This window comes from Tenebrio molitor, chromosome 4 (genome assembly GCF_963966145.1).
Source record: "Tenebrio molitor chromosome 4, icTenMoli1.1, whole genome shotgun sequence".
Lineage (NCBI taxonomy): Eukaryota > Metazoa > Arthropoda > Insecta > Coleoptera > Tenebrionidae > Tenebrio > Tenebrio molitor.
This window is the reverse complement of record NC_091049.1, coordinates 11,068,047-11,081,787: the sequence shown is the minus strand read 5'-3', so window position 1 is coordinate 11,081,787 and position 13,741 is coordinate 11,068,047. Positions and strand designations below refer to the sequence as shown.

The 13,741-nt window shown below is 34.5% G+C and overlaps 1 long non-coding RNA gene across 1 annotated transcript; it reads right to left on the bottom strand.

The window, feature by feature from the left end:
- Positions 1 to 9,172: 9,172 nt before the first annotated feature.
- On the bottom strand, positions 9,173 to 10,679 carry LOC138128830 (uncharacterized). Its single transcript, XR_011158930.1, has 2 exons — positions 10,278 to 10,679; positions 9,173 to 10,219 (listed from the first exon to the last, which is right to left on the bottom strand). It is a non-coding gene; the product is annotated as an uncharacterized lncRNA (long non-coding RNA).
- Between the last annotated feature and the right edge of the window lie 3,062 nt (positions 10,680 to 13,741).

The window sequence follows — 13,741 nt, the reverse complement described above, 5'->3', positions numbered from 1 at the left end:
TAGAGATTTTTATTCTGAAAACAACAATGTATGTCAATTAAATCACTGCGCAATACACGTATATTTATAAAGTCATACCTTCAACAAAAAACGTTTCTGACTTTAACCCAACTGTGGAGAAACAGCATCTTACATTGTGAGAATTCGAAAATCCACACCACAGGCCTCATTAAATCACTTGCCAGATATCTACTACTCATTTTCTATCTACTATTTTTTTCTTGAGTAAAAAATAAGTTCAATTATAGTTGTGCACTAAGTTTATCATTATGTATTGTATAGGATAAAGGGAGGAGAGATGGACCGGTAGGAGAGATCGACTATTGATCTTAAAAGTACATATCTCAGAGCGCCCCTCTCCTAACGAATGTTAATTTTAATGATCCCAGTTCCTACAAATAACCGCGTGGAAAGAGTGTTCCGTTTAAGTGAAATAATAAATAATCTTGGGAAAAAGCAGTGAATAATTTTTGGTGCCTTACATGAACATTAATGTTAAAAAAATCCGGTAAGTTTACACTTATTATTCATACTCCAACGTAACAATTAAATGTTTAAAACATATTATAACCTAAAAATGTGGTTATATTCAAGCAGAATTAGCTGTAATTAAGTGGTCCATCTCCCCTCTGCATCGAGGACAGATGGACCACCTTTACAGAGGAGAGATGGACCAAGGATTTCTTATGTATTTTTCATTTCAGATATGCCTACATTTTATATTCGGAAGAAAAGTGCGCCAAATGATTCATCAGATACTGATAACAACGAAGAAGCAGCAGATTATGAAAATGAATGTGTGGGGTGCAAAGATGACTACCGGAAGACTAAAAAAACAGAAGATTTGATAAAATGTACTATTTGCGGCCGTTGGATGCACGAAGGATGTACTACGTATACAGATTTGTGCCAACAATGTGGAAAACATTGTCGCAAGAAAAAATATTGGTTATAAGTTTGTTATTCATTCCAGTCCAACTCTCCTTCCCTCATTGGTCCATCTCACCTACACAGTGGAGGAGAGATGGACTTTTACACATCAGAATATATTATTTTTTTTACGTATGTTCAAAAGAATGCATTTATGTTTTGTTACGTTTATAAGTAGGCTTAAACTATCTATTATTTTAAATAAATTTTAGATTTTGAATTTTCTCAAGTTTTTTCAAAAGTGGTCCATCTCTCCCCCACTTACCCTAGAATATTTTAGTATTATACTTTTTATTTTAGTTCTTGAGAAGGTGTTATCTGTACTATTGTTTGTTAAAGAGCAAAATAAACAAATTTTGCCACTCCTTAACAAAAAGGGTGTGTAACCAGATTCGGTTTCTGCTGTGGAAGAGCTCTCCGTAAGTCTTCCACTAATGAATGAAGAAGATTTATCCGTGCTTCAGACGCATTTGAAAGATAAAAATAACTCAAATGCGATATGTATAAAAACTCTTATTTTTTACATCAGAGTTTTTTTAATATTAGTGTTTCAGGTATCTTCTTACTTCTCTTCGTTTGGCGGAAAAGGTCTGGTCTCACGGGTCAATTATATTTTGAGGCACTGCTTGTCGAATGCACTGGCTTCCAAGTATAGTTTCTACGGGAAACGAACAAAAAGAAATTCTGCAACTTGCTTTTAAAAGATGTGATAATACGTAAGAATTTTAAGTTAAAAGAATCAATGCTTTGTTGGCAGCTTAATTCTAATCATTGCTCAACTGCATAGTTAGTAAAAATTTTCCTATATGGTTTTTGAAATTTCAAATCATTTGTTATGAGCTTCAGGTTTCATATGCTTGTCTTTATAAGACAACAAGACTAAGGATGAGTTAATACAATTTAAATTTGTATTTCTTTTCAACAACAACCTTCCCACTATTTTTATTTTCAAATTTTACAATAATTTAAATCCGGGTTTCTGTTATTTTAGAAGCTGTACAAAGAGGGGCTTCCGATGGGTCCACTGTAAATGAGATTGAGGACACCATTAAAGTCTGGTTGAAATATTCACCTCACCGACTAAAACTCGAACAGAAGCGACACAATGTACAAGAAACAGAGTAAGGTGTGTTTGGGACGGAGGCAATTGTACCTCAGAATAGCACAACAAAAATCTGCAATTTTGAATAATGAAACAGAAAATAAGGTAACATCGGCAACACCATCATGCTCTCATCACAACATTAATTTATCACATCATTACTCATTGGAAACTGCTACTACTAGTAACATTGATACAAATATAGTCACTGAAATTCAACAATCAATCAATAAATTTAAATGAGTCTCAAGATTTAGCTGAAAATTATCCTTTAGGGCAAAGCAGTTCTGATGGAGAGGAATCAAATAATGTCGAAATTGGTTCAAAACCATCATTAATTCAAGAGTTACAAAATTCAGTTAATGTAAACCACACAAGAGTTACCGAATTACTGCACATTTTATCCCCATATCATCCCGAACTTCCCCTGGACTGTCGAACTCTTTTAAAAACACCAAAATCTGCTACCACTCAGAAACTGGAAACAGGCGAATTGATATATTTTTTGGTCCATTGGAAAGTTAGAAGCAATGTTTAAAAACATTACCTCCTGTTACTTTAGATAAACTACAGATTTCTTTTAACGTAGATGGGATTCCGTTGTATCGTAGTTCCTCAACTCAACTTTGGCCCATTTTGGGCCAAATTAAAAATGTAAATAGTTCCCCTATTGTTGTTACTATGTTTTGTGGTACCTCTAACCCAAGTCCTTTGTCTGCTTACTTAGCAGATTTTGTTAAAGAACTAAAAGAACTGCTAGAGCATGGGTTTGAGTATGAAAAAAAACATTATATGATAAAAATACACAGCATAATATGTGATGCACCAGCACGTTCTTTTCTTAAGTGCGTTAAATCTCATGCAGGCTATTCCTCATGTGAAAAATGCACGATTACTGACCGTTATGTTCTGGGAAGAGTAATTTTAAATTCGATTTCTGAGCCTAGGAGGTCTGATGAATCATTTTTACGCCAATTAGATGAAGATCACCATCTTACAATTTCACCCTTAACAGAACTTCCTATTGGTCTAGTTACAAACTTCCCTATAGATTACATGCATTGCCTTTGCCTTGGTGTGATGAGAACGCTACTGAATGTAGTCAGGTTAGGATCCCCAAAAATTAAACAAATTTCTGCGGTTTAGAATCTTGGAAACCCTTTATACCTATAGAATTTAATAGAAAATGTCGATCACTATGTGAAATAAGCAGATGGAAAGCTACCGAGAGAGCAATATTCGCGGATATTGCACTAGAGCAGAATACTCGCTGATATTCGTCCGTTGCTAGGGGATTTCTTTAATATGCATTAATATGACTCAATTGCTTGGCAAACCTTTAATGTGGTCCATAAAACTTTAGTGTTTTATAAGTCATAAAACACGCCATGCGAAATTTCAAAGATTTTTGAGGTGACAGCCGCTGTCAGAGTGAAATGTCAAATTAATTTTGGATGACATCAGATAAAATTTCGGCGATTCTGATTCTAAATGGGTGTGATTGTGGATAAAACGTTGTGTTGCATGCGTGTTTTAAATGCATTTTATTCACTTAAGAAAATTAAACGCTCGAGCAAGCTCTCGCGTTTTAACATTCTTGTGTGAATAAAATGCTATCTAAAACGCTTATACAATAAATAACTATTAAATTTTCTGAGAGCAATAGTCACAAAGTACGTCAATAATACACAGAATAATGACGTTTTTGAAACGTTATCTAAAGACGTCATTCTCACGTCGCATTATGACGTCTTTGATCTGTGACTTTTTGCCGTCATTTTTACGTAACGTTAACGTGATTTTTGACGTTATTAGCCTGTTCGCGGTAGGCAATTTTTTGCTTATAAAACGTTCCCTTATGCTTATAATCATAAGATTCACGTACATATAAGCTTATCGTAATATCCGATTCCTTACACTATTTTAAAAAATAACGTAGCCAATCAAATAGTTTAACGTTATATTTTGTTGGTTTTTACGCCTAATAAAGATAGATGTCAGAATCTGACAAATATTAACTTGTCCATTGTGTCCATTGTGATAGCTAAATAATATCATTGAAAACTTCGAAATACTCAGAAAAATTCGAAGATGTGCTCCGCAGCCGAAACTCAAAAATTTTGGTGACAGTTTTCTAAATGAATGTCAAAATTATAAGGGCATTATTTTAATATTTGTGGTTATGAAAATTTTCCGCAAATACTTTTGAAAATTATTAATTACGTTATATTTATAACATAAAATCAGGTATAAGTATAACGAAAAATAACGTTCCGCAAACACTCTAAAAAGTTGATAAAAATAACTAAAAGTCGACGTGAATTCCACGTGACTGTGTTTGCTGGGAGATTGGTAACACCGTTGACATCTTGAGTTTGTTTGTCAAAGTGACGCTTCAAAATTCAGTACTAAATATGAAACTGCGAGTTAACTTCGGAGTTAACAGTTTTATCGAACACCCGGCTTCAGTGACGTAGCTAGACTTTTTCCTTAGGTGGGGCACTCTAAGGGCACCAAATATTTAACAGGGGCCCGCAAGAACTAATTACTGTTGCGGCCAAACAAAAGCGACCACTAAATTGACATTTTATGTCATCTTTATAAGTTTTGGTAATTCAGGCTATTAAAATGAAAGTTTCTCGGGTAACAAAACAAGAAACCCATACTTCTGGCACAAGATAACACTGACGGATGATGTCAATTTGAAAAAGAGTTTTTTATTACAATAGAAAAAATTGCTGCTCATTTTTTTTGGCCGCAACAATACAATATGAGCATTTTTGGAGTTCCTATATAGTAAATTGTGAATCATACTATATCTGTGTCTGGTCAAGTATGTATGTACTGTCGCGAGCAAAAAATTCTGGTCGTCATTGTCATTTCAAAATTTGCTTAGAGTGTCACAAATTAAAAAATTCCCTGCCTGATTATGACCATGTCAACAAAGTGTCAAAAAAATGAGAAAAAAATGATAACTAGTGTCAAACAACAACAACAATGATGATAGGTTATGATATTTACGACCGTTTTACAATGGAGTTTTTTTTGCTCGCGACAGTATATACAGTGTGCACCCGGATAGGTGAAACGACTCTTGTAAAAGAAAAAAATGTTCGGTTTAAGTTTTAATTTTTTGAGGTTTAGCCCTGCTTTTTTAACATAACATATTTTTAACCTAATTTTAGTCGAGTGCGCATCATACACTTCAATACGATACAAATATTAATTATATATGTAGTACCTATTTACTTACCATAAAAGTAGTCAATGAAGGATTATTCGACGATTTTCATGACAAGCGTCAAATTCATCCACTATTTTTGTTGTTTCTAAGCGTTTGACAGCCGCACGTTCAATATTAATAATTGCTAGGTGACCCAGCCTTTCATCCGTCATTCGGTTTCTTAAGTAAGTCTTTATACGTTTTAATGGGGAAAATGTTCGTTCACAAGCTGCGCTAGACACTGGTATTGTAACAACGATCACAGCAAGTTTTAAAGTTTCCGGGAACACTAAATCGTACTTAGTTAAAATATCTATGAAGTCCATAATATTAGCCACTTTCGTTTTAATTGTTTCTTCATATTTTTTAATAGTTGTAGGAAGTATCTTCAGTTCGCATTGTAAAATATCCATGTTACATCCATAATGTTCAGCCATTGGTTTCAAATGTTCAAAATTAAGAAAATTCGCATTTTGTGGATGCAAAACATCCATAGCACAAATTACTGATGAATTTTTTTTGAAACGTCTGTCCAATTCACTTAAAATTAAGTCCACGACTGGATAAAATATTTCCACTTTAAAATGATCCTTATTTTTTTCAGTTGAAGATTCTAGACTTTTAATTTCTTCGGTAATAAAATAGGAAGCAAATTTTTTTGGTATTTTCTTTTCTCTTGTAATAGGTCGTATGTTTATATTATTGTCACTACATATTTTTTTAGCCTCAGAAAATAGTTCAAGGAATACCATTGAATTTGAATCGGTTCTCATATCGCTGAATGAGCTAACGATTGATTCAATCAGTATATTTGCCTCTGTTAAATTAAAAGTGACTTTTTGGAGAAAGTCGCTAACTTTTTTGAATATTGTTAAAATTTTTGAATACAAACACAAGTTAAAAACGAAATTAAAATCCATTTGATGTAAAAGTCCAATTGCTTCAGAGGCACGATCATCCCGATTCAAAATAATTTTATTAAGTAACACTAAAAGTTCTCCCAATACTGATTTTAATGATATGCAAGCAAAAACTTGCGCTGTCCACCTAACATGACAAATCCGTTTCAGTTCAATCACCTTTTTGTTTGGATTAAGGTCTTTTTGAATTTGCACAAATTTAGAATGCACTGCCGAACCCGAAATAAAGACGTACAAATTTTCTACCAAGCCAAAAAATGAGTTGCCACTCGGCAAATTTTTGCAAATGTCCACCACCACCAAATTTAATCTATGGTTATAGCAGTGTATGTATAATGCATTTTCCACTTCATCTCGTAGTAGTTTTTGGACTCCATTCACTCTTCCACTCATAACATTGGCACCATCATACGTTTGTGCCACACATTTGTTGATATCTATTGAACACCTTGCTAGCAACTCTTTGATATATTCAAGAAGAGACTGTGCATTTAATTCCCGGGCTGGTCGAAAACCAATGAATCTTTCGTGAATTGCCCCTTCTAAATAATATCTAATTGCGACAGATAACTGTTCAGTTTTGCTTATGTCTTTTGTTTCATCACAAATTACAGCAAAACATGAAACTTTTCTAATATCGTCCCCAATTTGATCTAAAAGCATTTTAGATATAACAAATAGTAATTGATTTTGTATTAGCGGGCTTGTGTATCTCGCATTTTTAGCAGCTTCGTCGGCCAGAAATTTTTTCTTCACAATTTCGTTATATTTTCCGAATAACGTCAAAAGTTCCAAAAAATTTCCTCTGTTGCTACTTTCTATTCCCTCCTTGTCTCCTCTTTGTGGTATGCATTGTAACGCTGTATAAATTAATATATCCAGAATAATACCAAGGTAAGCTCTATTTTCTTTTACCAAATTTAAATGTGCCTCATTTACTTGAGCAGCAACAGACTGGACATTAGTATCTCGAATTTTTATTTCTTTAAATGAGGCCCATTTAATCATAGAATTTTTATGTTCATGGCTTACATTATGTAATTTTAGACCGGCGTTTTGGTCCATTGCTTTTTTCCAATTTTTGAAACCAACATTTATAAAAATTGTTTTATCAACCTCAACGTGAGTAGAAAAATGTCTGCATGCAAAACAAAAAACGGCATCGGCAGTTATACTGTATTCTACCCACGGAAATAAATTATACCAATTTTTATTAAATTGTCGCAATTTATTGGCAAACCTGGTTTTTGGATAAAATTGGCGGCCTGGCTGTTTGGGGCCATCCAGTACAAATTGCGATAAGTCTCCGGGTCCAGGTTTTGCAGGTGTTATTATTACACTTCTTTGCTGAGAAGAACTTCCTGATTGTGATCTTTCTGACATCCATTCCACAAATTGAGGTATTTCAGAATCTGATTCATCGTGTAATTCAATATCATCTTCCGTAGTAGAATCATCTGTATCGTCATAATCCTCGTCACTCACAGTATCACTTTCAACTACCCCGGCACTTGTATTTACTGTCACATGAGTCACACCACTACTTGTACTTGGCACTTCACTAGTGTCTTCTTTGGATTTTTTAGACGGAACAAAATAGTCCGCGATGCTTCGTTTTTTTTCCGACATTTTCAGTTACCAACGATCCCGGAACGCCGAATTGCAAAGACTGACTAAATGCTGAATGTGGAGAATGTGGACTGAATTTGAGATTAAGAAAAATAAAAGAAATCCGAAGTACCTAATGTAAAAAATACCATCTTATTTGGTTTCAAGTACCCACACTCGGCACTGAATTAATATCGCTTTCCTGAGAACTGCCATCTCAGCACAACTTATGCTATTTGGAACTCCAATCTATGTAATTTGAACTGTCACAAATGCAATGTTTGGGTATGGGTATTTAACATTATTGTAAACACTGCATGTCTAAGCTACTTCCTGTGAGATAATTTTTTGTTTCGATTTCTCAAGAAACAATATATGTATCTACCTACATAATTAAGAGAAATTATCTGACAATAATGTATTGGATTGGACCTAAAATTTGCAGGGGCACCCGGGGGGGCACAATTATTTTTGGGGGGGCCTGTGCCACCCCAGGCCCCCCCTTAGTTACGTGCCTGCCCGGCTTGGATACAACTGTTCATATATATTTTGTATTGAATTTTGAATAAAGCTGTTACGGAATAGCTTTTTCTTGTACCTAGTATGACCTGTAACTGTTCCAAACCCAAACCTATTCCAAATACCTATACCAGATCCCCAAACTTTGCCGTATCAAATTTAAACGCTGGCTCTATTCCGGCTGCAATCTGCATGAGCAAAGGTTGATTTTCGAGAATCGAGACGTAAAGCTGGAGTTGAAACAACAACAAATGCGGTTCTGACGGGTTTTCCCCCTAGTTTTCTGCGGTTTTCCTCCGCTGTAACGCAAATGTAGGAACCACGCTTCCAGCTCTGAAGAGGCAAGAAGAGTGGCGCTTTTCGAATATTAATGTCCTTAATATTACAGTCGAACTTCCATAACTCGAACCTTCGGTAATTCGAATGTTTCGATAACTCGAACAAATTTGTTGGCAATAGCGGAAAGACAGTATTTTATACGTAATTTTAACTCGATAACTCGAACTTTGATTACTCGAATTTCTCGATAACTCGACAGCATAAGACGTACTTCTTACTCGATAAGTCGAACTTTTCCTGGAAATTTGTGTCTTATTTCGCAGAATTTTTTACAGTTTAGGTTCGCGCCACCAAGACAAAACAAAGGTATCAAAGAACGAGCAGTTTGCATTTGATTTTACATCAGTAAAAGTCAAAAGTGTATATCAAGTAAAACTGTGCTAATACAGGGTCTCTATAAATGATTGTCGGGTCCAGCCAGCCATGGAAACTTGTCAAATTTTGAATGTGCCGCTTTGTTCGGTAAATAATGAATGTCACATTTTCAGGTTAGGTTGTTGGCTTTTAACCAGAGACAAGTTTCAACTGTGCTTTACTCTTGCTAACATTAATGTATTTATTATTTAATATCAACACCAACAGGGGAATAATTATTGCCCCCATCGTACCGCCACACACTGTACAGGAATTGGTATGAGAACAAATCCAAACAGATAAATATTGAGAACACCTTGTCCCCGTATACCACAATACAATACTTGATACTGCCTTTTTGTCTGCTTTAGTGCTTTCACATTTCTTGTTTTATGCTAGTGGTAAATACGACCTAGACTGAATTGTCGAATATGGTATTGACTCCCATTTTTTCTTCCAATATAAATAACAGTGTTTTTCAAATAAGTCTTACTGGTTTTTCAATAAAATCAAATGTATTCAACAACATAATTTACAACACTAAATAATGATAACAAATAGGTATTTTTTTATAAAATAGATTGAAAATGTCCCCCATTAACTTCTAAACACTTGACAATTTTTCATTTATTTTCAAAAATATTTTGCAGCATTTCTTAGTTAAGGGTACAGCAACACTGCTATCCACAGTTCCACACACCAATTTTCAAAACATGTAAAGGAGTCTCTACAAATTGGTGTGGATTTTCAGCACTCCAAATTATGAAACTGAGGTGATTTTCAAACTGATTACATTATTAAACACAACTTTGATAATCTGCAGGTTGGAGCTCTTGTACAACACGAATTTTATAAAGATGCAGTTGTAGCCTATTTTAATGATTTTGCGACAAGTGCTTCGTGGTACACCAGATTGTTGAGATAAACAGGCTATGGATATCTGTAGAGTCTTTTCCACCATTTCTTTCAAATCCTCGAGTATTTCATCAGATACTGGTGGTCGTCCTAATGATTTACCCTTGCTAATTGTTCTTATTGTTAAAAATCTGTTCACAATTCGCTTAATGTGAGTTAACAATCATCTTGAATGTTGTTCAGATATTTTGCTGGAATTCATTTTTACAAACAGATAATTCCCCATTACTAAACCTTCCATTTCGAAAGTAAAAAACAACAATGAACGTGTTCTGTTCAACAGAATAAACCATTGTAAAGAAAATAAAGCTAAAATAAAACAAAAAACATTAAAGCATAACCTCACAAATTTTGCCAGTGTATTTACCTCTAAAAGCGGACGTACTTGCAATTTTTTTTGAAAAATACAGATTTTTGATGTATATTAACTGTGATTAACTGCGATAAAACGAATATAAGGAACCAAAACTCGATTGACAAGCGCAAACGAAACGTCGTTCACTAATGTCAGAAGTGACCGTGAAAACCACGACCTGCTAGATAGTCAGAGTGTCTATAGCGGCCTGGGCGTAGACCGAAAAATCCTATGTTCTCATGATTCTGACGTTCAGGGTTGATTTCGGGGGTTGCTGTTAGCAACTAACTGTCATGCTATCACATCGTCATGTGCATCGTGACAATTTTGACATGCAGTCCACACACATGTATCTGCATGATGCATGCAGTCATGCATAGTTGTCCAGTAATAAATGATAGGTACATTACTTTAATTGTAATTACAGTCTGGATATTCTAAATAGCAAAAGCAAAATGTTGCGCACTGGTTCGGTTGTGCGGGAGGGACAAAGTTTCGGCGCCGCGTTTTTTGCAAATATCTCGGTCAGTGGCGAGTGCAAATTCATAGAATAATAATTTGCCCAAAATGATATTATATTCAAAACTGTACAAAACGTAAAATATCCCTTCCACTCATTTCCACCAAGAATGGCACGGATTAATTAAGCAAATATAGGTAATTGTTTTGTTGTGGGCCCATCTTTATCTGAAATGACCCGCTTAGGAAATAATGTAGGTACTGCAAATCCAAGAATGAAATTATAATTTTAATATTAATCTAGAAATAGGAATTTGTTGTTGCTGCATTTACCGCAATATCGGTTCTAATATGATAAAAAAGCCAGTTCATAAACACTAACAGCAAAATGCTAAAAACCAGAAACACCACACAGAACTAGCATCAATAAAATTGTTGTTATTAAAGCTACTTTTAAACTGCGACACTCTTTGAGTCTTTGACACTGCATTTTGACAACTTCACTGAATTCATAACATTTGTTTATGAGGTTATGATTTTTTAGTGACATTCCCCCCTAAAGTGGCGCCGTGGAGATCACAGGCACTAAAGCTTCGCCCAGGCAGATGTATAGTGAAATATGTCAATCATCAAGACGGCGGTGGTGAAAACGAACTAGAATTTGGCATCGGTTTCAAAAAAGCGGAACAGTAAATTTTTTTTTCAAGGCTGGCTTGACCAGACAATCATTTATAGAGACCCTGTACATACATACAGATTATTTGAATAATCTTGGTTTAGTGTGGTTAGTGTTTCAATTCAGCAAGATATGCCTCCTAAGCGAGTAATAAAAACATTGTCAATTCAGGACAAATTCAATTTAATTAAAGACGTGGACAGTGGTTTTAAGAAAAAGGACATTGCAATAAGGTACGGTGTACCAAAGAGTACGGTGTATAATCCTAGAAATTCTACCTGAAAGGGCCGTTACCTCCCCCCTTGCAATTGTAAATTTAGTTTAAGCCTGTCCACCTTTTACCAACATTCGAGATCTGTACCTCAGCCAGCACACTTCGAACGGAGTGAGCTGGTAAAACGTTAATAAATTGTTATTATTATTAACAAGTCTTTATTCAAAAACATTCGACCTCACCGGGTCAAACATACGGTTTCAACGATTTTAAAGAACAAAGAAAGAGTTATTAAGGCAATCAAAGAGGGTACTGTTAGCCAAAATTGTAAAAGACTGAAAAAAGGAACATTTGAAAACGTGGATAGAGCCGTTGTTGACTGGTTCAAAGCTACAAGAAGTCAAAACATACTTGTATCGGGAGCATTAATTAAGGAAAAGGTTTTAGAACTTGCGGGTCGTTTAAGAGAAAATATTTCTATATAAATAAAATATAAATATTTTTTTTTATGTCAGTTCGATAACTCGAATTCTTGATATCTCGAACTATTTTTAGTGGCAGATGACAGTTCGAGTTATCGAAGTTTGACTGTATTACAAAAATTTCTTAGTTGTAAATATTGTTAAGTCTTGAAATGTATCTAATAATTGTTAATAAATGACTGTTAAACCAAACAACAAAGGCGCGCTCGACGTTCGTCTTCTTTCGTTTTCGTTATTCTTTCGTGAAAATTACATAAATTAAATTTTGCAACAATTTTTTTTTGCTGCCATGATGGGACGCACAAGGGTAGTGTGGAATTTTTTTTCTATCTCAGATGGAAAGAAACAAATTGCAAAATGCAATTTGTGCAAAACATTAATGTCTTGTAAGACCACAGTGTCAAATTTAAAAAAACATTTGTTAAGAAAACATCCTACAGTGCAATTATTCCACGAAAAGGTACAAATAAGAAATGAAGATGAAGAAGGTACTTCTGGTAAAAAACTTGTACCCGCATCGCTACCCGCTAAAGTAACCACCCAACCATTACAGGTAGGTACTCACTTTTATTTCATACAAGCAGATAAAACTATATAAAAATATATTCTAAAAAATTAGGATAATTCCGAAGTGTTCTGTTTTTGTTGCTGCGGTTACAAAGTTGTTTATTACTATTTATTTGAAAACTAACAGTATTTGTGTTTGAAATACGTGCTGAAATCGTCTTTACTTCTAGATGTAATAATGAGCAAAAAAAGTGAAATTGCAGCAAAAGCCAATGAATCTTTACTGCAAAGTTTTCTAATAATCCTATTCTTTCCTGATTTTGTCGTTTATTTTGAAGTAATATCAAAAATTAACAAGCGTCCGTTTTACTAACATTATGGACGGCAAACGATATCATAAAATTCATAAATCATGAATTATAATACAATCGAACATAAACTTTTTTTTTTTCAGATTGATTTGGACTAAGGTGCCTCTACTTCCGGACGTAGGAATGCTAATGACAGTTTGAAAACGACATCCAAAATTCAGACAAAATTTTCTTTCTTTGTTCCAAAAAAAAAAAATAACCATGGTTTCAAAAAAGAAAATTGATGAGGCGCTATTACCTAATGCTGTTTTATAAAGATTTTCAGCCATTTCGCCTTGTTGAGGACGAAAGGTTGCGCTAATACACGAAAGCTTTTAATCCCTCCTACGATATTCCAAGTAGGCAAGTTATTTCGAGAACTTTTGTTACAAGCTTTTATGAAGAATGCTTGTTTAAATGCAAAGAATACGTAAAAGAACTTCAAACAGTGTCTTTAACCACATACTGTTGCACTTCTGGCAACAATGAAAGTTTTATGGGGGTTACTATTCATTTTGTTGATGATGATTTTAAACTACAGACAATGCTTCTTAAATGCGCGGTTTTTAGTGGCAGCCATACCACTGCTAATTTAAGTTATTATTATCGAGGAAAATGCGACGTTGGTGGTTTTTTGATTTTTGAATGGACTTTACCTAGTTTTTCCTATTGAGATTTAAAGTCAGCTGATTTTTGACGCCAACGCGTTACACTTACCTACTTTTGTGTTATACCGGGTGATCAAGAAGGACTGTTTAAGTTGGCAGTACAATTAAGAAAATTTTTTT